Source organism: Theropithecus gelada, chromosome 1, assembly GCF_003255815.1.
Source record: "Theropithecus gelada isolate Dixy chromosome 1, Tgel_1.0, whole genome shotgun sequence".
Classification (NCBI taxonomy): domain Eukaryota; kingdom Metazoa; phylum Chordata; class Mammalia; order Primates; family Cercopithecidae; genus Theropithecus; species Theropithecus gelada.
In genome coordinates, this window is record NC_037668.1 from 117558965 (window position 1) to 117582040 (window position 23076).

A 23076-nucleotide genomic window follows, 5' to 3' on the forward strand; every position below is an offset into this window, starting at 1 on the left:
CAGTGAAATGTAGCATATATCCAGCACCATTGATATTGCCAAAGTGGAACTTTTTGCTTTTCTTCATCCTTTACCCTTACCCCTAATAAGATTTTCTGAAAGAACTAACATTTTGATGAGATATGATTATTTTACTGAATGTTTAGTTCTGAATTTAAAAAGAACCCAATAAAAATTTATATAGATGCCATCTATGTATGTATTGAATCCGGGTATTTTTTACGTAGCTGCTATGTTCCAGGTACCATACTTTGAGGACGTGGATACATATAAGTAGTTCATATCTAGGGGAGAAATAAATAAACTAGCAATCAAAATAACTTGTGTTATACTATGGTAGAGGTGTCCATAAGGCACTAAGGGAATGCTGAAGAGAAACCCTCACTTTGGTTTGGGAATAAAAGAAAAGGTGGTGGTTGAATTAAAACTTGGAAAACCAGCTGAAGTTAGTCAAGAACCTCTCCTTAGCTGAAAGTCAGAGGACACCAAGAGGAGAAAAGAAAGCTCTGAGTCATGGATGGGAGAAAGAACATGACATCTTTGGGAAGCTGTCAGTAGGACCGGCACATTTGGGGTGTCGATATGAGAGCTGAAGCCATGCTTGCAAGGAGAATCACCCAGGGAGAATGTGATGGGAAGGCAGTGTCAGTAGTAACGTTAAAGAGTAAATGGAGAAGAAAGTGGGGCCCTTGAAGAAGACTGAGAAGAGGCAGCCATAAGGACAGATGAAAACCAGGAGAGAGGCGTAGGTCAGAAGCCAAAGGAAGCCATGGACAATGATGGCAGCCAACACAACTAACTCAGGGGCTAAGAAGGGAAAGTAGCAACTGCATCATTAGAAATCTTAGGTCAGTGGCTGGATAAGTGGATGGAAATCAACGTATGATAGAAGCTATGGGGTAGAAGTGATGTTTCAGGTAGATCAGCTGGAAAAGGAGGTATAGGGAGAGAGAGAAATCACTAGAAGTGGTACAGAGTGAAAATAAAGGACTTTTAAAAGTTGGCCTTAAAAATAGTAACACATACTGCTTCCTATGTGTCAGGAACTCTTTTGAACACTTTACGTGTATTTTAACAAATGTCATCCTCATGACAACTCAAAGATATAGGTTCTATTACTATCCTCACAAGTGAGACATCTGAGGCACAGAGAGGTTAAGGATCCTCCCAAGGTGAGTACTGAAGCCTTTATTCAGTCCAGGTGATTTGGTTCCAAAGTTCCTGCTCTTCGTCCCTCACACCATGCTGTCTTTTATTTGGTCACTGAAAATATCTTGCCCCCTCCCCTCCAACAAGGGTGCCAGTGAGATGTTATTGTCTTAAAAAAGGGGCATAAATTCATTCATAAAGAAAATAGTTGTTGAAGAACCTACTGTGTATCAGGCACTGTTCTACTAAGAATTGTCAATGAAGGAGAAAAAAGACAAAACTCCCAGCTTTATGGACTTTAAATTCTATGGGGAAAATAAGCAAAATAAGCAAAATCAATTAGTAAATATGTTAGTGAATAAAGACAATGGGAAAAAATAAAGCATGCAAAGATGGTAGAAGGTTACTACAGGTAAGATAGAAGCTGCAATCTTCAAATAGGATGGCCTGGGAAGGCCTCATTGGAAAGGTGACTTTTGGCCAAGAAATTAAAAGAGGTCCAGGAGCAGGCCAGGCAGATGTCCTGGAAGGAGGCTTCCAGGCAGAGGGAACAGCAAGAGCAAGAGGCGCATAGTGAAAGGAAGGCACAGGACCCTTCCTTTTCTGCAGAAGAGTTGGATTTTATGATGTTCTCACGTTCTCAGTTTTCTAGTTCTGTTTCCCTGGAGACCCGATAAAGGTCAAATGTTAACTGTGTTACTAGGCAACATTATGGCATAAATGACCACTCATTGGTCAACTGTATCTGGGCTGGAAGAGTGATAAATGCCTGGTAGGAAGCTGTATCATTGGACTTCTGTGACTGTGGTGAAACTTGTGATTCAGCATGCTCCTTGACACATCAAAGATTGATCTATTGAGTTACAGGAGATATTGGTTCCTTTGAGGCACAAGGCTTTTAAGCCAGGGTAAGTTCTGAACCTACCTAAAGTGGATCTCTTTTCCTCGCACTGGAGATGATATGGGGAGGAGAGGCTTGGGGAGGTCAGCAGTGTGGACAGCTACATGGACAGTTGTGAAGATTTTCCTAAATGGGGAAAGACTGATGTTGCCTTGCTGGTGACTCTAATCTATGTATTTCTAAAGTGATTCTGGTGCCAAATGAAGTTTATGGTAATCTTGTAAGTCTGAATGTTAAGGTGAACCTAGAAAGTCCCCTGGTGATGTTACAGGCCTGAAGCAGGATTACCTCTATAATGTTGAGGAAAATCCACGAGGCCAGTGTGCCAGAGAAATGTGAGTGAGGGGAAGAGCAGTGAAAGGTGAGGCCTGAGACGCAACGGGTGCCAGATCATGTAGGGCCTTCTAGGCCACTGGAGGGCTTGGCTTTGTTCTGAGTGAGTTAGAACGTGTTTGGAGGAATAATGAGCAGAGGATTAGCATAATTTATGTTTTAACAAGACTACTACAGCTGTTGAGAATACACTATAGGGGGTGAGGATGGAAGTGAGGGTGGTATTTGGAAGGCCAGTGCAATAATCCAGGCAAGAAATGAATTAAATGGTTTGAGTAGGGTGAAAGCAGGTGTTCTGCATGTATTTTGAAGGAAACCCCACCAAGATTTGCTGAAAGATTAAATGTGAAATACAAGAGAAAAAAAGAAATCCGCTGGGCGTGGTGGCTCATGCCTGTAATCCCAACACTTTTGGGAGACCGAGGTGGGTGGATCACCTGGGGTCAGGAGTTCAAAACCAGCCTGGCCAACATGGTGAAACCCCATCTCTACTAACAATACAAAAATTAGCCAGGCATGTTGGCATTGCACCTGTAATCCCAGCTACTCGGGAGACTGGGGCAGGAGAATCGCCTGAACCTGGGAGGCAGAGGTTGCAGTGAGCCAAGATTGCACCATTGCACTCCAGCCTGGGTGACAAAGCAAGACTCTGTCTCAAAAAAAAAAAAAAAGAAAGAAAAGAAAAGAAATCAAGGATGACTAAGATTTTTAGACCTCGGCAACTAGAAAAGTTTGTTTTTAAACATGTTAAATTTGTGATATATGTTAAACATCAACATGGAGATATTAAGTAATCAGTTGGATGTAAAACCCAGGAGTTTGGGGTTAGTGATGGTCAATTTCCTGAGGAAGGAGGTGAAGATCCAGGATCCAGGAGGAAGGATTACCCTTGATTTGGGTGAAGGAAGCATCTTCCACCAGAATGGGAATGAGAGCTACAGATGCATTTTTATTTGTTAGGGAGACAGAAAGATGGGAGTCTGTGCCTTATGGCTTGTTGTTTCTCTGTGATGGAGAAAACAACATTTACTGAGAGATTGTGAGGGTGAGGGATGTAGCAGGAATTAGCAACAAGGAAGGTAGAAGAGCAGGGGTCTCAAGGAGAAGGTTAGATTTGGGGTGGCTAGTTTGGGAAATAGTAGAGGGAGGTGGCATAGATTAGCAGGAGCACTCTCAACCTGTCTTCACTACTGTGCCGTGGCTCACAGCGCTGCTGCAGGATCTGCCTAACAAGCACAGGGAATTGTTTCTCTTGTTTACATATTCCATGGCAATGCGAAGTGCAGAAAAGAGAAAGGACACAGAAAATCTTTTAGAATAAGTAGTTAACTTGCAATGAAATTAATGAAAAGAGTGTATTTATGAAAATGTCTATAATGAGCATCATTTAGGAGATGTGCCTGCAGTAAGTTCAGGAGGGGATTCAAGCACAAGCTAAACCTCTTTTCCTGTGTGCTGGTCAGAATCATCTTCCTGCAGCACAACCCCACAGTGTCTCTCTACAGTCCAGAAGCCTTTTGAGCTCCCCACTGACCAGCCTTCTCAGCACCACCACTGTTACCTCCCACAATTGGTGGCTCCTGCTCAGAGAGGTCACACATAGGCCTCTTTCATCTCTTCAGCCGTTAAAGAGAAATCTGATGCCAGTTGACTGGGTACAGGAAGTGTTGTCTGAGATGACAGGGTTCAGAGAAAAAATGAGATGCCAAAAGAAATTTTGCATCAGAATATGAAGGCTACAGGGCACAGAATTCATATGGGGTGGTCTACTCAATTCAACAAACAATCCTGTGCATCAGCAATGTATCAGACACTGTGTGGGGTGCTAGATGCCAAACGAAAAACAGCACAGCCCATGCCTTCAGATTGCTAATAGTCTGAAGATGATAGAAACACATAAACAGTGTCTTCCAATGTGTAAGTGCCTTAATGGTGCCTCAAGAGCATCAAATATGATGTTGTCATCTCAGTCACTGGAAGTTAGGGACTCAAGGAGAAGATAATTGAATGAAGTCTCAAAGAATGAGTATACAAAACCAAAATATATATTTTAATAAGAGGAATGAAGGGGAGAACTCAGCATTAACGGAATATTTAGTGTGATCATTTTACAAAGCCCTCATGGATTGGCACAGTGACTGGAAGGCCCAGATGGCATTTTTCGGAGAGGGTGGAATTAGGGATATTAAACATCCTGCAATCGGTAGGACATTCCCACACAACAGAATTGTTTTATCCAGAATGCTAAAAGCACATCCATGGAGTAACGCTGGCAAGAGAACCTGTGCTAGAATCTGTATGTACTTTATTTAGTTCCCAGAACAAACCTGTGAAAGCAGATTAGTCACATTTTTCAGATGAGAATTCCAAAGTATAGAAGGTTAGATAACTTGTCCCAAAGCCAAGAGGGATGCAGCTGAGATTCCAATCTTAGGCTGATTCTCCAGGTGTGTGTCACCCCTGTGCACACTGCTATCAAATATTATGGAACCATCACAATTGCACAGATTATGAGGGCAAAGTTTGGCTTATAAAACAGGATTTTCAGTGTAAAAGCAAGTACAAAATGATAAAAAGAGAAAATAGTTACAAAAAGCATCAATTTTATGAATTACAAATTAAAATTTTAAGGGGCATTCACTATATACCTGCTATTTAAAAAGAAAAATTTGCAATCTATAGTAAGCATTAACAAAACAAGAAAGAATTCATGTTATACATTATTAAAGTAAAACTACCTAGGATCCATATAACAAAGTAATGTCCCGTAGGGGAAGAATTTAAGCTCTTATTTTAGCTGTGCTATGATAATCCACTAAAAATGGCTTAATGACTGATAACTCTAAACAACGGATTCTCTGGGAAGCTCAAGTTCCTTTCTCATTCCCAACGTGATGTTAAAATTGTTAAAATATATTTTTATGCCTTGATTTTCCCCTTGTAAAATGAAAGCACAATCATTCTTTCTGATCTTATTTACAAAGCAAGTTAACTCCTAGATTGGAATACATGAAAAGGCAAAATCTAAGGTGGAGTTAGAAGAACACTCTTCGATGACAAAATAGTAATCCAACAGCTTTTACAGTAACTATTTTGTAAGTTACTTTTTTCATGTCAAGTTAACAGTTGATACCTGTTTACTCCTAAAAGATTGTATTCATATAGGTTTAACACTACTCAGCTTGGAAAATACTGGGGAATTAAGGTTATTATCTATCAAGGGAGTGTTGATTCTTTCTTGCCCTTATGTAAAAGGATTAGAACCAGCTCTCTTGCCTTACTTGTCTGACAAATATTTATTCATTTCTGAGCAAGTAGCTCTATTCAAGGCTGCCATGGAATAAGAGCATGTATAAAGAGCATTCCTTAGATTACATCAATCTACATAAGAACAAATATAAACTCACTGTAAGCCAGGAGAATGTAGGAGTATATGTGTCTGTCCTATTCCTGTACAGTCATACACCCTCAAGGACCAATAGTGTAAACACCCAACTTTGTGCTATAAACAATACTATTCAAAAACTCAGCACATTCAACAAAATAGACCAAATCCTGAGAGGTCAACACATTGCTTCCTGGAAAAATAAGATTGCTTTAGATCTCTGCTCAGTGACTCCAGGTTATCTTATTATGACCAAATCCAAAACAGCCCATGGGCAGACCGTTACCAAATATAGAATTAGCAGTTAGAAACCAGAAACAGGAACTGGAAGATGCAAGCCCCCTGGAAGCCCTAGGGGACCTGCCTTGTGATTGTTACATAGAAAAGACATTTCCTGCTTTCTGAATTTGGAAGGGGAAAAAAAAGAATTATTTCAATGATGAAGCCACCTATAAAAAAATCCTGCAAGATTTAACCCAGTCACTGGGAGCAAAGTGGCCAGCAGGGTCACGCTATCAAAAAGGTTAGGACATGTGCGTTTGTTGGTTAGAGCTGATCCCCACTTTGATTTTTAGGGCATATTGAAATTAATTTCTACTTCTCTGATTTAGAGCCGTCAATGTCAGCTCCATGACAAATGACCTTCAGGTGAAAATGCTCACAGGCAGTTCACGGGAAGGTACAGGCAATCAGAATTACAGATTCCAGAATGATTTCAGAAGACTTCATTTTGCTAATGTGCCTGAATTCTTGCTTCTACTTCCCCCATGCAGTCATCTGGTGTATATCGTCTGGGATTTCTAGTAGATATTTTTCTTTTGCCAAATTTGAATTTTATAGATAGAAGCCCAGAAATTCTTACTTAGAATCAGTAATACTGATTACATCAGAATACTGGTGAAATCACAGATAGAAGTGAAGGCTTAAAATTAAGACCTCATCTCAGATATGTTCCTTATTTTATTTTATTTTATTTTATTTTATTTTATTTGAGACAGAGTCTCACTCTGTCACCCAGGCTGGAGTGCAGTGGCACGGTCTCGGCTCACTGCAACCTCTGCCTTCCAGGTTCAAGCAATTCTCATACCCCAGCCACCTGAGTAGCTGGGTTTACCAGCATGCACCACCACACCCAGCTAATTTTTATATTTTTAGTGGAGACGGAGTTTCATGATGTTGGCCAGGCTGGTCTCGAACTCCTGGCCTAGAGTGATCCACCTACCTCAGCCTTCCAAAGTGCTGGGATTACAGGCATGAGCCACTGCAACAGCCCAGTTGTATAAAGTTTCCATGTACCCACCTTACATCTCTGTTCTACTAGGGTCTTTGGGGAATATGAAACAAAAATTATTTAGATGGTGAAAATAATTGTGAAGAGCAACCTTTGTCATCTCTGTGGGGATGGTGGTGAATGCTGTGAAAGAAACACTATTTCAAAACCTCTGTTACATCTAGTATCAAAAATATGCCTTAGTTGGGACCTCCTTTTTATGGTGGTTTATTCGAACTGACACTTTCGGTCTTCCCTAGAATTTTACTTCTTGTCATCTATCACCTTGACAATTTTACGTGGACTGAATTCCTGGCCACAAGAATAACATAGGAGTGAGTGCCTTTCGCTTCACTGTCTTGGGTTTAAGATAGTTCATGAATCTAAATGCTCTTCTTAGATTATCTGATACCATCCAATGCCAGTCAGTGAATGGGGAATGTTTCCGTTTTTCTCATTGTTAGGTATTGTTATGATCTTGTTGCCTATTGATTGTTTAATAATACATCTTTTTCACCAAATAAGAAAGCACTGACAGAATATGAGGCTTTTTTCCTATGTAAAGCAGGTATCTACTATATATTTAGCCTCTGTTGTTGATCCTGTGTGTGAATCATTCAAAACTTCTGTTTAAAGGCACTATGACATGGAGGCAGGTGGCCTTGTGTTTCTAATCAGGGCCTTTGACTTGGAGATGTTCCCCAGTCCTCTGATCATATCAGCAAACAGATCCACTGTACCACTTACTGCCCTTACTTTCTTCCTCTCAAAGTCTTCTCTCTTCACTGAGAGCACTGGTGGCATTGTGAACCACTCAGCAATATAGGGGCCCTGTGGTGAGGATTAGGCTAACATTGGGACTACATTTTAATTGTAGGTAAGTTTCTATGTTATATCTGGAGTCTCCTGTTTAATATAAACGGTGAATGCTGCTGCTTCTATGCTACCGATTTCCTTCGTAAAATCCTGCATTTTTGTTATGCCTATTTTACAATTCCTATTGTTTTGGAATAGCAAGTTTTCATACAGTGAAAAAACCTTAATCTATTAATATGATTTTGTGTCCACTTCTAAAAATATGAACTAAGATACTCCCAACTGGAAAGATACATACCAACTGAAGGATTTAACAAAAAAACAAGATACCATCCAAAATAGCAACAAAAGCTATTGGATATCTAGGAATTAAGCTAACCAATAATACACAAGGCCTTCATAGAAAAGTTCTAAATGTCTAAGACATAAATGACATATAAGGCAATTTGAATGACTGGAAAGACATTTCATGTTCTTGAGCGGCACAGAATTGGTTTTACGAAAATGTCTCCACAAATTTTTTCATAAATTCAATGCAATATTAATAAAATCCCAATTAGATTTTTTGAAAAATTTGATAAACTTAACATTTATATGAGGCATGCTCACTTATGGTGGTAGAGGGGAATAAGGTGGCATAAGAGGTAAAAGGAATGAGAGAGAAAAGTGGCGGGGAGCAGAGTGGTGGTGAGAAAGTGGGTTTTGCATCAACTGATGCTAATAACCCTTTGCATCGAGAAGCATGAATAATTCAATCCTTTGTCCCTGAGGTTCCCCTCTCCCGATCTCTCTCTCACACACACACACACACACACACACACACAAAATCACCCCTTTCTTCTAATTTCCTTTATAGAACATGTCAGATGTTCCATCCAAATATCATCCTTTTTTTTCCAATTATAATTTTTTTTTAGATGGAGTCTCACTCTGTTGCCCGGGCTGGAGTGCAGTGGCATGATCTCAGCTCACTGCAACCTCCACCTCCCAGGTTCAAGCAATTCTCATGCCTTGGCCTCTGGATTAGCTGGGACTACAGGCACGCACCACCACACCTGGCTAATTTTTGCATTTTTAGTAGAGATGGGGTTTCACTATGCTGGTCAGGCTGGTCTCAAACTCCTGACTTCAGGTGATCTGTCTCCCTCAGTTTCCCAAAATGCTGGGATTACAGACGTGAGCCACCTTGCCCGCCCTCTAAATCTCTTTGCAAACATTTCAATTGTGTTTCACAAGTAGGAAATTCCTTAACTATAAATTTCACAAATGAGACAATCATTAGCTTTAATATTTGTCATCCCTTTGTCTAAAAAACAAAAATCTAGTTGGAAGAATTACCTCTAACTTGTAGGAATATAAACTCCATAAGGCCAGGCAGGCCTCATTCAGGTTCGTTTCTGTATCCCCAGAACAGAAGTCAGTAGCAGGCACCATGTAAGTAAGTGCCCAAAAGAATGCATTTTGTGGAATGAAGGGATGAGTGAATGAAGAAGTGTAGATGACATGTTTTAGCCATGTGCTAATATATTGTGAACACCTGGTGTCCTTGAAAAGCAGCTGAGAACTTTCAATTACAGATGTAGACTACATTTATTTCTTGGCATTTTACCCCACAATTTAAGAAGTTGTGACCAATAGAGGAGAGGGACCAAAAAACTTTGTATGAGGCCTGATTGAGGGCATGCTTATCTTCAAGTTGAGAAGATGGAAAGGGCATGAGAATGAGGACAGCAGACCCTGGAAGGGCCGCCATGTGAAACATATAAATGGCTTCAACTTATCCCTGGGGTCTCACCTTGAAGACCAAATAGAATCAACAGAGAAGTTTTAGGATGGAATATTTTGGCTCATGCAAACTCAAGCTTTTAAAAAGCTACGAACTTTCTGAGAATGTCATGTAAGTTGTAAGTTTCCTATTATTGGAGATACGCTTCCAGAAATTGAATAACCTGGGTGGAGGGGAAGCTACAAGGAGAATCCATATGTCATGACATGAGAACCATTTGTTCTTTACACATAGTATTTCTAGGCAATGGAGTTAGGCAGTGATAAAAATGACAAAATGCCTGCCAACAAATAAATACATTTAAAATACTATGTCAGATAGAAATGCTTTGAAAAAGACAAAGCAGCGCAAGGAGAGAGTGTGCAGGGGGTCTCCCTCAAAATAGAGTAGCCAAGGAAGTCCTCTCTGAAAAGGTGAGGACTGAAAAGGCACAGAACAAAAGGAACTGAGAGAGGGAGGCTACCTGCAGAAAGAACATTGCACACAGAGGGAGTAGAAGAGGCCAGTGTGGCAGGTACAGTGATAGCACAAGGGCAGTGGCCCCTCTCAGTTTTTTCTTATTTGGATCCACTTGGTAAGGCCTGAAACAAGCATTGACCCGAATCAAGACCTAGTCATCTAGTGTCCTAGAGCACTTGTACCCCCATGAATGTCAGGTGTCTTAGATGTATGCATCCAGCTTTACATCTGCCATCTCAGAGTTAGGACAAAGAATTTAATCCTATAGCCTCTTGGAAGCTGGGACCACATGAATTACCAAAACAGTTGTCATCACCCCTTGATTGGCACTTAATGAGCAACAGTGTATGGCGGAGAGTGTTAAGGGCATTATTTCATTGCTCCTATACGATTTCAACTTGCTTACAGGCAAGATTCGTGTCCGATTCATTTTTCTACTTACCTGAGTGCCTTTGACCCAGCACAAACTCCAGAAATCTTTGGGTGACTGAATATATCAGTGCTTTAGCAGCTCTGAGAATTCACTACACTGTCATACTAATAAAAACAGTGATACAAAAATGCAGATTAGGACTGCATCATAAACTGGTGGAGGAAACCTTTGTGTGGAGTATTTAATGAGGAGGTCAGAAAAATCCCGTTTCCTCCCCAAATTATAAAAAACAGCTAGTAAGGCTGGGCGCAGTGACCTGTAATCCCAGCACTTTGGGGAGCCAAGGCAGATGGATCACCTGAGGTCAGCAGTTGGAAAACAGCCTGGCCAAGATGGCGACACCCCGTCTCTACCAAAATACAAAAAAATTAGCTGGGCATGTTGGCATGTGCCTGTAATCCCAGCTACTCCACAGGCTAAGGCATGAGAATCGCTTGAACCTGGAAGGCGGAGGTTGCAGTGAGCCGAGGTCATGCCGCCGCACTCCAGCATTGGCAATAGAGGGAGAATCCATCTCGGGAAAACAAAAAACAAAAAACAACAGCTGGTAACAAATGGTCTTTCTTGAGTAGTGTGAGAGTTTTACTACAGCCGTCTTCAGAGCCCATTGGGAATGCTGGGGGCTTCATCAGGAGAATAATTAGCATAAACCCAATGCCAGAGAGACAGGGCCTCATGTGTTAGAGTAACCAACTTGAAGAGAAAATTTTTTGATGATATAATGCAATAACATGCTAATAAGTGAACAACAAATCATGATATATATTGTTATGTGCCCTCATAGGAAAACTACAGCTAAAGTTTGTGTAGAAAAAAAAACGCCTGCTGTTATGCCAAAGAAACTTAAGAAATTATAGAAATTGAGGTACCTTATTAGAGGAAGTTACAGAGTTATTTCAGTGATATTATGGAAATATGTTTTACAGAAATGAAAATTTGGCGGGGATTTTGCCATATGTGGTTGTTTTTATAATAAAATTGTTGATAATTGTCATGGTGAAAGCCAGGTTTTTCTTATCCAGGTGGTTGTCCATTCATACTGATGTGTGGAGAGGTGTATTGCCAGCATCCCAGTGGAGACCTTACTACTAGTTGTGATTAAGTTCTGTAGCAGTATTAGTACTTCACAGTACACCCATGGATTGGATTTTATGAGCTGCCCTGAGAGTCTAATAACCTTCATGGTATTTTGTAGAACAGTGTTTTGGGTTTTTTTTTTCATTCTAAACAACCAATTTTCAAATGAACTTTGCTTATGTTCATTAACTATTTAGCATACTTTAGTTTTTTAGGGATTTTTTTAAAAAGTCATTTAAAATATAGTGTTTCTTGAATAATGGTGATAGTTTCATGATACTGGTTTATTGTTATCCACAAGGGCTGTAGTCTTACACTAGTTAAATTTCCTTTAAAAATAATAGACTTTCAGAATTGGAAAAGAATTTATAAATGACTTAAGTCCAATATAGAAATCTATTTTATAACATCCTTGACATATTAATATCTAGATTTTGCTGGAGAATATTTGGTGATAAAAGTTTTGTTTAATTAATTTTTTGCTATGAAACTGTAAATACTTCAACACATACTTATTGAATGTTGACTAGGTTTCCAATACTGTGTTAGGTATTATGGGGAATACAGAATAAAGGAGCTTAGAAAATAGTTGCAGAGCAAAATGACATATTCATTGTAACAATTTATTCTGCAACTCTTATAGGCACTATGCTAATTTCTGATGACACAAAAACTTAGCTTTGGTCCTAAAGATATTTAAACAGCTGCAAAGATAAACATTCATATACATCCTTCTAAAACAACATAATTGCTACAGTGTGAATAAAGTGCAGTGGGTACAAAGGAGAAATCATAGTTAACCCTGCCTGGGAAAATCAAGGTTCTTGACATTCTATATACAGGGTGGTTATAGGAATACAGGAATAAATTATATTCGGGGGGAAAAAAGTGATATGGGGTATTATAAAAGATAAGACTTGTGAGGTATAGTAACATTCTACAAATGTCCACTTGGGGGTTTCTAGCAAATAAGGACTTTCAGCTTTGCTTTATTTTATTTGTTATTTTGGAGACAAGTTCTCACTATGTTGCCCAGGCTGCTTTGAAACTCCTGGTCTCTAGTGATCTTCCTGCCTCAGCCTCCTGAGTAGCTGGGATTACAGGTGTGTGCCACCTATCCCCAGCTTCTTTTTTTTTTTTTTGAGATGGAGTCTCACTCTGTCACCCAGGCTGGAGTGTGTGCAGCGGCGTGATCTCACTGCAACCTCCACTTCCCAGGTTCAAGCGGTTCTCCTGCCTCAGCTTCCCTAGTAGTTGGGTTTACATCCGTGCACCACCACACCCTGCTAATTTTTGTATTTTTCATAGAGACGGGCTTTCACCATGTTGGCCAGAATGGTCTGGAACTTCTGACCTCAAGTGATCCACCCGCCTCAGCCTCCCAAAGTGCTGGGAGCCCGGCCCATGCCCAGCTTTTTTGTTATAATAGCACTTCCTGTTTCTAATAAAAGTATAAAGCCTTTTTTTTTTTTTTTTTTTTTTAAATACAGAGTCTCGCTTTGTCACCCAGGCTGGGGTATAGTGGCTCAATCTCAGCTCTCTGCAACCTCTGCCTCCCGAGTTCGAGCGATTCTCCTGCCTCAGTCTCCCGAGTAACTGGGACTACAGACATGAACCACCACACCCAGCTAATTTTTGTATTTTTAATAGAGACGGGGTTTCACCATGTTGGCCAGACTGGTCTCAAACTCCTGACCTCAGGTGATCTGTCCCCCTTGGGCTCCCAAAGTGCTGGGATTACAGGCGTGAGCCACCTCGCCCGGCCCTACATAAAGGCTTTTAAACATACATAGTGACTTTTTTCATCATATTCAAAACATTAACTTTCCTAAGAAGTGTTTGAACTACTGGCAGTATTAAGGTCAGCTATCTTAAAATAGAATTGGCATCTCCCTACTCAAGTTATTTTAGTTCTTAAAAGCTGGTGAGATTCTTTGCCCTGATATTCAAAACTGGGGCTATGTGACCTTAAGTTCAGTATGTTAACTTATTGTTTAGGATGTTGATGTTAAATGTTATAGGTGCTAGATATTGGACTCAGAAAATGCTTAATGCAAGCTGAGACAGTGTTGTAGCAATATTCCCTGAAGAACACTTGTATGCATGATTATATCGGTTAGTCACTTAATATTATATTTTTAGAATTCTGCAAAGGTCTTTTGTCTAATAAATAGGCCATCAGCTATCTCATCATTTTACCTTGTAAGAAACCTTATATGCTCACTGGAAATAAAAAACCTGGATTTAAAAAAATAATAATCATTTCAGCTAGATCAAGTTAATTTAAAGAGAAAAAAACTAAATCTTTCCCCAAAACTTCAAACAGAAAACATGGGCTCTCTCGTATGCTTTTAGTATGAGTTTAGGTGAAACACATGACTTTTCTGAGGCCCAGTTTTATAAAATGAGCAGGATAGGTGTCACTTCCATTTTCCAGATTTATTGTGGAAAAAAATGGTGATAAAATAGAAATGTATTGTTTTTAGTCTCTTTAGAAACTACAGACCTCAAAATGTCTTCTCTTAGACAATTACTCTGATCTTCCCCAACTGAAAAACAAAACAAAAAACTGCCTTCTCTTCATTTGGGGCATCTTCAGATAGTCATAAGTGTGATTAGTTGAGCCTCTAACAAACAGAGATTGAGAGAGGTATAGAATCCAGGACCAAATGTCCTAATTCCGATAGCTACCTACGTCCGTCTCCCAGAAGACTTTGCAGGAGCTATGCAGACACAGGGGACAAGATCAGGCAGAAGAACATTTAATTAAAGCTAAGGCTCTGGCCCTAAACCACATTATCAGTTTCCTGGTGAGCTAGGCCACACTTCAGATAAGTCTCAAGCACTTTCTTTGCCTAAGCTCTGAAAAATCTACATACCCGGAAAAAAAGTGGGGGCGTGGTAGGGAGTTCTGAAAAAAAAACTCCTTAGCTTCTTTTTCTACACCTTAATCTCTGCTGTGCTCAGGTCAAAAAAAAAGGTAATCTGGGTAAAGAACAGACAGAGGGGAGAGGGGAAGGGGAAGAGAGAAGACGGAGGAAGAGAGAGGGGAGAGAGATATTAATTTATTGTTGATTCTTCCTAACGCTCATCTGAACAATCCTCCTCAGGCCCTCCTAGGCTGCCATCAACTTCCCAGAGAGAGGCAGCTTCAGACCTATTGTGTCACATCAGTTTTAAGGAAAAAGGGAGACTTCCAAATGATGACTCCCTTTAGAAGCTCTGAAGAGGGAGTCAAAACAGACTGATCCCAAGGTAGAAACAACCGCCTGTGACACCAAGGTTCAGTGCTTTCCCTTAAAGGTAACCATCTCTATCAAGCCCTCTTTCACCTAAAAAGAAGTAAGGAGGAACAAAGAAGAGTCTTTTCTCTTCTTTGATCCAGAAATCAGCCATCATCTGGATGATTCAGAAAAATGGAAAAGTGCATAGATGAAATTCTCCCTCTCTAGGTAAAAGGCCTATTTGTCTGCAATGTGTGGAACCTGTCTTATCCAAATTGATAATATTTATGGAGTCCAAATAATCTTAAGTTCTAAAAATTATAATAATGATTGAAAAAAAAAATCATTTGCCATCCAGCACATATAAATGGCTAACAAGTGCCATGACTCTTGCCTTAACTGCAAGCCTTCTGTGATGCCATAACAAATTATGGATATTATCTTTTGAGAATGACACTATCTATTCCTTCATGTAGATTGGACCACAACCTGGCAGTTGATATCATCTCACTTGGGAAGATACTTTCATTTGCTAAAAATAAACAGCAAATTATTTTTCAATTATTATAGTAAGTTTCTAAACTAATCATTTAAAAATATCCTTTCGGAACAGTTTTATTTGTATGCTTCTCATATTTAGAATTCTGTATCTTTGTCGTGTTCATACATTGAGGATAATCTGGATGATTTCTGTTTCTCTTTGAACTCTCCCAATTTCTTTGATTCTACTCCTGCTCACAAATTCATCAGTAAACTGCAGGGTTTCTAGAGCTAAGTCAGCTGAGTACAGAACTAAGGTTTCAGTCCCTGGGCATTGCTTCCAAAAGAGATTTTCCTGTATTATTTTAAGAGCATAATTAGAGATAAATATTTCAAATTCTTCGAACAACTGAAACAAATAGTCTGTTATAAATCAAAACATGTTCTGTGTTTTTATGTATCCATTGAATTTTCTCACATGGTTGTTACTTTGAAATGGATGCTTTCCACGTAGATCTTAAATTGCCATGGATCAAATAATTCACTGGTCTTTATGGCTTATGGAAAAAATGCCATGAAGCAGAATGAGAAGAAGCTGCTTCAAATCTTACCCACCCCCTTCATTTCTGAAAAGATTTGTTCGTAATTCCTTGTTTGGCCTAGAGCAGCTTTCTTCAAAAGAAGTGGGGGAAAAAAACAATGTGGATACAACATTATCCAAGATATAGGTAATATAAGCATCCTTGATGGCTGGAAAGCTTCAGTTTAACCAAGGGTTAAAAAAATGAACATTAATAGCATGTATTGTCATCCTCATCCTCAGAAAAGTTAGTATGTCAGTATTTACAGTGATAGGAGAATTGTATTTACTAAGCAAAATTTCAACATGTAGACATGATTCTAATGTGGATATGATGGTTTCTTTCTTACCTAGGAATAAACAGACCATGTGTCCCAAATCTGGTACTCGCTTTGTATCTCTTAAATGAGTCAGCACTTAACTCTGGCTTTAGAAATCACTAGACTGATATCACTTGGCAGTTTGGAGAATGTGCAAAATGAATTGTTCATGTCAGAGGAAGGTAGCTAGAGGCCAAATATTTCCAGATGTTCTCTGGCATCTGAATATATGAATGCATATGCTTGCCTTAGCTGTGGTTTGTTCCTCCTTAGGGATATGGGGGACAGTGTTTATTTTATTTGTTCACTTCATATTTATTGCATACCTACTTTGTGCCAGGCAATGAAAACTAAGCATGGTGCCGATCTTTAAAGAGCTTACTGCTCCTTATACTGTTATTTGTTCTGTATAATGATTTAAGATATGCTGTAGCTTTTTCAGTGCTTAATCTTTCTATCAGTGACATCTAATGTTCCTCAGGCATTTCTCATGGTGCATAACTCAAGGACTTTTGCTTGATACTAGTTTTTGATTATGTATTAATAAAATCTGTATAAAATGTACCATTATACTTTACCACTGAAGAAATCCATAAGTTCAGAAATCTGAGTTTGAATGAACTTATCTCTTCAATCCCTTGGATTTTTTTTCCCCAAGCACTCCATGCCTCAAATGTGCCAAGGTATGATTTCTTTTCTTTTCCTTTTCCTATTGCTATTGGAGAAATAGGCAACTAATAAAAACAGACCTTTTACTCTGCTCTTGTAAATACCTTAGACTTTGGCAGTTTGCCTTAAACTGGTTTTTGTCTCACTTTACTAAATGGGTGTAAACTTCCTCCCTGTACAGTGTGTTATTTCCTGGCCATGATATAAATGTTAAGCATCATCATCATTAAAAATAAGGGAGATTCAGACAAGTCCCAAAGGTGGAAAAAAAGAAAAGAGAGAGAGAGAGAGAGATGATCCAAACAATGGAATGCTATATAGTGCTAAAAAAAAAAAAAAAAAAATAGCTCTCAAGCCATGAAAAGACGTGGAGGAACATTAAATGAACATTGCTAAGTGAAAGAAGCTAATCTTAAAAGGATACATGCTGTATGATTCCAACTGTATTATATTCTGGAAAAGGCAAAACTACAGACAGTAAAAATATCAGTTGTTGCTTAGAAAGGACAAAGGAGGGAAGGTGTAAATAGGTATAGCTCAGAGGTCTTTTAGGGCAGTGAAATGACTCTGTAGGATATTACAATGGATACATGTTGTTATACATTTGTCCAAATCTACAGAACATCCAACACCAAGAGTGAACCCCAAGGTAACTGTAGACTTTGGATGATAATGATGTGTCAGTGTAGGTTCATCGATTGTAACAAATGTACGACTGTGGTTGAGCTTGGTGATAATGGGGAAGGCTATGCATGGGTGGAGGTAGGGAAACCTCTGTGCCTGCCTTTCAATTTTGCTGTAAACCTAAAGCTGCTCTAAGAAAATTTAAAAGCCTTTTTAAAAAGTAGAAGCAAAGAAGAGAGCATGTGCATAGCAAACAGGAAATGATGCCACATACTTGCAGTTTTGCTTTTCCATTTCTGCTGGAGACAAGGACAGTGTTTGTCCTGATGATAGTGATGCAGCATGTGTGGTTCACACAGATGTCTATTTCTGTGCTCTTGTGGTGATTGCCCCCAAATATGCATATAGTGGACATAATGCATAGCAAGAGTTGTGAATAAGACATTTACTAAGAACGAAAGCATTTAAATGTTCACTCCTTCAGAGCCATCTACTCTGCCTTTTCAGTTCCTTCTTATTCTCACCAACACTTTTTGTACTTAAAATATTTTCAATAGTTCAGCCTTGAAACACAATCTACATTTTCAGAGTTGATTCTATCACTGATGAGGGGAGTTGATCTCGTGCCTTTGGACAATGAGTGCTTTCTTTGACCTCTAGCATCTTGTTTCTGGGGGAAAGTGCTCAGTCAAGTTTGTGCATTAACTGATAACTTAGTAACATGAAAGTTAATTCCTTTCCCTTCTATTTCTATCCCTTTGCCCAGGATAAATGGGTCTACCTCAGAAAGGAAGAGTGACACTCCATCTTTTCAGTCTTTCTCCCTCTCTCTCCCCAAATGCATCCCTTTGCTCCTGCCTCTGGAACCACAGGCTCTAACCTAGTAGCTTCAAGTCCCAAATGAAGTTACTTCTACTCCACTGAGCCTACCCTGCTTACTCCAAGCCTGAGCTCTTACTGTACCTATTGTCATATTTGCACTCTCGTTTGATTTTTCATGTGGCTATTTATGTCCCTGTAGCAAGATTGCATGTGCTTTTAGAACAGCAAATACTGGCTATGCCTCTTTGGTTTTCCTATGACGCTTAGCATGTATTATCTTGGCACAAAAGTAATTGTGTTTTTTGCCATTACTTTCAATGGCAAAAAACACAATTAATTTTATGCTAACCTAATAGTAGATAGTAGGTATTCAATATGTTTCTGTTGGTAAAGGATAGCCTGCTCTTCGTATCTCTTAACAATCCCTGGAGAATAGGTCTTTGGGATGTGATTTTGCTATATCCTTCTTAGGTCAACAGACATAACTTGGTTTGTTCTGCCAGACTGGGGGCAAGTCTAGATGATCAACCTCAGGGTAGAAATCTTTGGTACTACCTATATTTGAATCGATGAGGTAGAGAGAGGATGAAGCATAAAGTTAACTGCCTTATATTCGCCACTTGCCTTTTTGTGGCTCCACTCTACCTGTTTGGATCAAATCTGTCATAACCAAGTTAAAGTACTGTCTTTTTAAAGAATAAGACACAATCTAAAGACTACATCTGGATCACAAGTTAACATATTGGAATGGTACCACCTATTTTATCATACACTGCAAATTTTCTTTTTTCCTCTTCCTATAACAATATAATCATAACTGTGTTTTAAAGTCCAAGCTGGTAGCTCATGCCTGTAATCCCAGCATTTTGGGGGTCCAAGGCAGGAGGATCACTTGAGCCCAGGAGTTCAAGACTAGCCTAGGCAATATAGTGAGAACCCATCTCTATAAAAAATAAAAATAGAAAACAGGTCCAAGCTGGAGAAATAATTTGGGGATTATAGTTCATAAAAAAGAACAATGGGGCCAGGTGCAATGGCTTACATCTGTAATCCCAGCATTTTGGGAGGCCGAGGCAGGCAGATCACAAGGTCAGGAGATTGAGGCCATCCTGGCTAACACGGTGAAACCCTGTCTCTGCTAAAAATACAAAAAATTAGCTGGGCATGGTAGTGGGCGCCTGTAGTCCCAGCTACTTGGGAGGCTGAGGCAGGAGAATGGCGTGAACGCAGGAGGTGGAGCTTGCAATGAGCCGAGATCGCACCACTGCACTCCAGCCTGGGTGACAGAGTGAGACTGCATCCCCCCTTCCCCCGCCAAAAAAAAAAAAAAGAAAAGAAAAAGAACCATGGACTTTATTGTCGAGGATATAGGAAAGTAAGTATTTTCATATGCTGTTGGTGGAACATGTGTAAAGAAATTTAGCCTTTTTTGAGGGGAGGGAATTTGACATGTAAGTTTACCTTGTGTGGCACTACCCAAGCAACACAATTTTTCATAATGTTAATTTGTCTCAACTAATTTTTGTATGAAGATATACATGTCTGTATCTATCTGCGAAAGATGGTAAAACAGGTGTTACAATTCAAAACAGTCCTCTGTTCAATGTGTATAGTCATGATAGATATAAAAAGATAACAAAAATGCATACACAGACCCCAAAGCAAGATGAACATTTCTGTGGAGCACAAATGGAACGCTGAATGGGTCTGAATCAATTGCTGGGCTCTTATCCAAAACTAAGCGGTAGCAGCCAGGAGCTCAGCTCCTGCCAGTAAAGGGAACCATAAATGCACCAAGCAAGATAAGAGACTGGAGCCTGGTCACTGTTTCAAGCCAAAAGTCCCCACTCCCAAAAAGAAGCTGAAAAAATATAGTGATGAACTGGATGCTGGAGCCGGTACTTCAGAGGAAAGTGTGCATCTAAGGTGCCTGCCAACCAGAAACTGAGTCAGCCTGTCTACTGTCTCCCAGACTGACTCTGTGAGGTCCTGACATCACAGTGGCACATCAAAACACCATGATAAGACCTATTGGTGGACTCTGGGAGGCTGGGGGCTGGGTGCAGAAAACCACAAAAGTACACTCAAGAGAAGCAGTGGAAAACATACGCCTACTCAGGATGTGTCTACCACCCAGAACACATGAAAAAAACTATGTTAAGAAAGACTATTAACAAAATTAACAATTGGAACACAGATTCATGCAAGATGAAATTAAGTTTTAACCAGATGACGATGAATTTAAAATAAATATACAGAGAGTGGTTAAAAAGATCAAGACATAACATTTAAAAAGTAGGGGCCGGGGTGCTGGGAAAATTGGCTAGCCATAAGTAGAAAGCTGAAACTGGATCCTTTCCTTCCTCCTTATACGAAAATTAATTCAAGATGGATTAGAGACTTAAATGTTAGACCTAAAACCATAAAAACCCTAGAAGAAAACCTAGGTAATACCATTCAGGACATAGGCATGGGCAAGGACTTCATGTCTAAAACACCAAAAGCAACGGCAACAAAAGCCAAAATTGAGAAATGGGATCTAATTAAACTAAAGCGCTTCTGCACAGCAAAAGAAATTACCATCAGAGTGAACAGGCAATCTACAGAATGGGAGAACATTTTTGCAATCTACTCATCTGACAAAGGGCTAATATCCAGAACCTACAAAGAACTCAAACAAATTTACAAGAAAAAAACAACCCCATCAAAAAGTGGGCAAAGGATATGAACAGACACTTCTCAAAAGAAGACATTCATGCAGCCAAGAGACACATGAAAAAATGCTCATCATCACTGGCCATCAGAGAAATGCAAATCAAAACCACAATGAGATACCATCTCACACCAGTTAGAATGGCAATCATTAAAAAATCAGGAAACAACAGAGGCTGGAGAGGATGTAGAGAAATAGAAACACTTTTACACTGTTGGTGGGACTGTAAACTAGTTCAACCATTGTGGAAGACAGTGTGGCGATTCCTCCAGGATCTAGAACTAGAAATACCATTTGACCCAGCAATCCCATTACTGGGTATATACCCAAAGGATTATAAATCATGCTGCTATAAAGACACATGCACATGTATGTTTATTGCGGCACTATTCACAATAGGAAAGACTTAAAATCAACCCAAATGTCCATCAGTGACAGACTGGATTAAGAAAATGTGGCACATACACACCATGGAATACTATGCAGCCATAAAAAAAGGATGAGTTCGTGTCCTTTGTAGGGACATGGATGCAGCTGGAAACCATCATTCTCAGCAAACTGTTGCAAGAACAGAAAACCAAACACCGCATGTTCTCACTCATAGGTGGGAATTGAACAATGAGAACACTTGGACACAGGAAGGGGAACATCACACACTGGGGCCTATTGTGGGGAGCGAGTAGGGGGGAGGGATAGCATTAGCAGATATACCTAATGTAAATGACGAGTTAATGGGTGCAGCACACCAACATGGCACAAGTATACATATGTAACAAACCTGCACGTTGTGCACATGTACCCTAGAACTTAAAGTATAATAATAATAATAAAAAAGTAGGGGCCAGGTACAGTGGCAAACACCTGTAGTCCCTGCACTTTGGGAGGCTAAGGTAGGCACCTCGCTTGAGCCCAGGAGTTCAAAACCAGCCTGGGCAGCATGGCAAGACCCCATCTCTTAAAAAAGAAAAAAAAAATTTTTTTTTTAGTTAGCCAGGCATGGTGGCACACACCTGTATTCCCAGCTACATGGCAGGCTGAGGTGGGAGGATCACTTGATCCCAGGATTTTGAAGCTGCTGTGAGCCATGATCACGCTACTGCACTCCAGCCGGGGCAACACAGCAAGACCCTATCTCAATCAGTCAATCAATAAAGTAGGTAGATATGACTTAAGAGCTGATATAACAAATTTAGAAATTTTGGAAATAAAGGCAATGAATTATAAAATATCAACAGATAGAATAACTGGACTATATTCAGTAGCATAAAGAAGTAATGAATTAAACAAGAGTTCTGAGTTTACCCAGAGCCCGGCACAGAGAGAGACAGGAATCAAAACGCACACTCATAAAAGACAGACTGAGAGACACTAACGTACATCTCAGAGTAATTGTAGAAGAAAATGGAAGAAAGAATGGAGCAATATTTGAAGAAATATTTGCTTTAATTTCCCAAAATTAAAGTCAAGTCCTTAGTTCCAGATATGGAGTATGATTAATCCACATATATTCAAAATTAAAGTGAACCTGCAGAAAATCCTGAGACTAAAGGTAAAATCTTAAAAGCTACCTTAAAGATAGATTGTGCACTAAAGAACATAAACTGACAGCCAGCTTCTCATCAGAAAAAGTACAGGGCAGGGAAAATGTAATAATATTTTTAAATGCTGAGAGGAAATTACTATCAAAACAGAGTTGTATAACTTACCAAATAATTACTGAAGAATGAAAGCAATATAGGAATTGTCAGTCTTACAAGATATATGAGTTTCCTATCCACAGACTTTTATTAAGAGTTATTAAGGTGTATGCTTCAACCAAAAGGAAAATGAACGCAGGGAGAAGTTATGGGATCTAAGAAAACTAGTGACTCATAATTTAATAAATATATAAACAAACACAAGTACAGATGGTGAAAAAAAAAAAGTGTTTCAAAAGAAAGCAAACACAAACTCAGAACAACAAACCGGTATAGTTCAGTGGGTAGTTACAACATATCCTTGGAAGTGGTGTGGAGATACTAAAAATTTTAAATGT

At 39.4% G+C, this 23076-nt stretch overlaps 1 protein-coding gene across 1 annotated transcript in view; it reads left to right on the top strand.

The window, feature by feature from the left end:
- Window positions 1-23076, top strand: part of LRRC8C (leucine rich repeat containing 8 VRAC subunit C) — an 88857-nt gene that overhangs the window by 50466 nt on the left and 15315 nt on the right. The window lies entirely within an intron of this gene.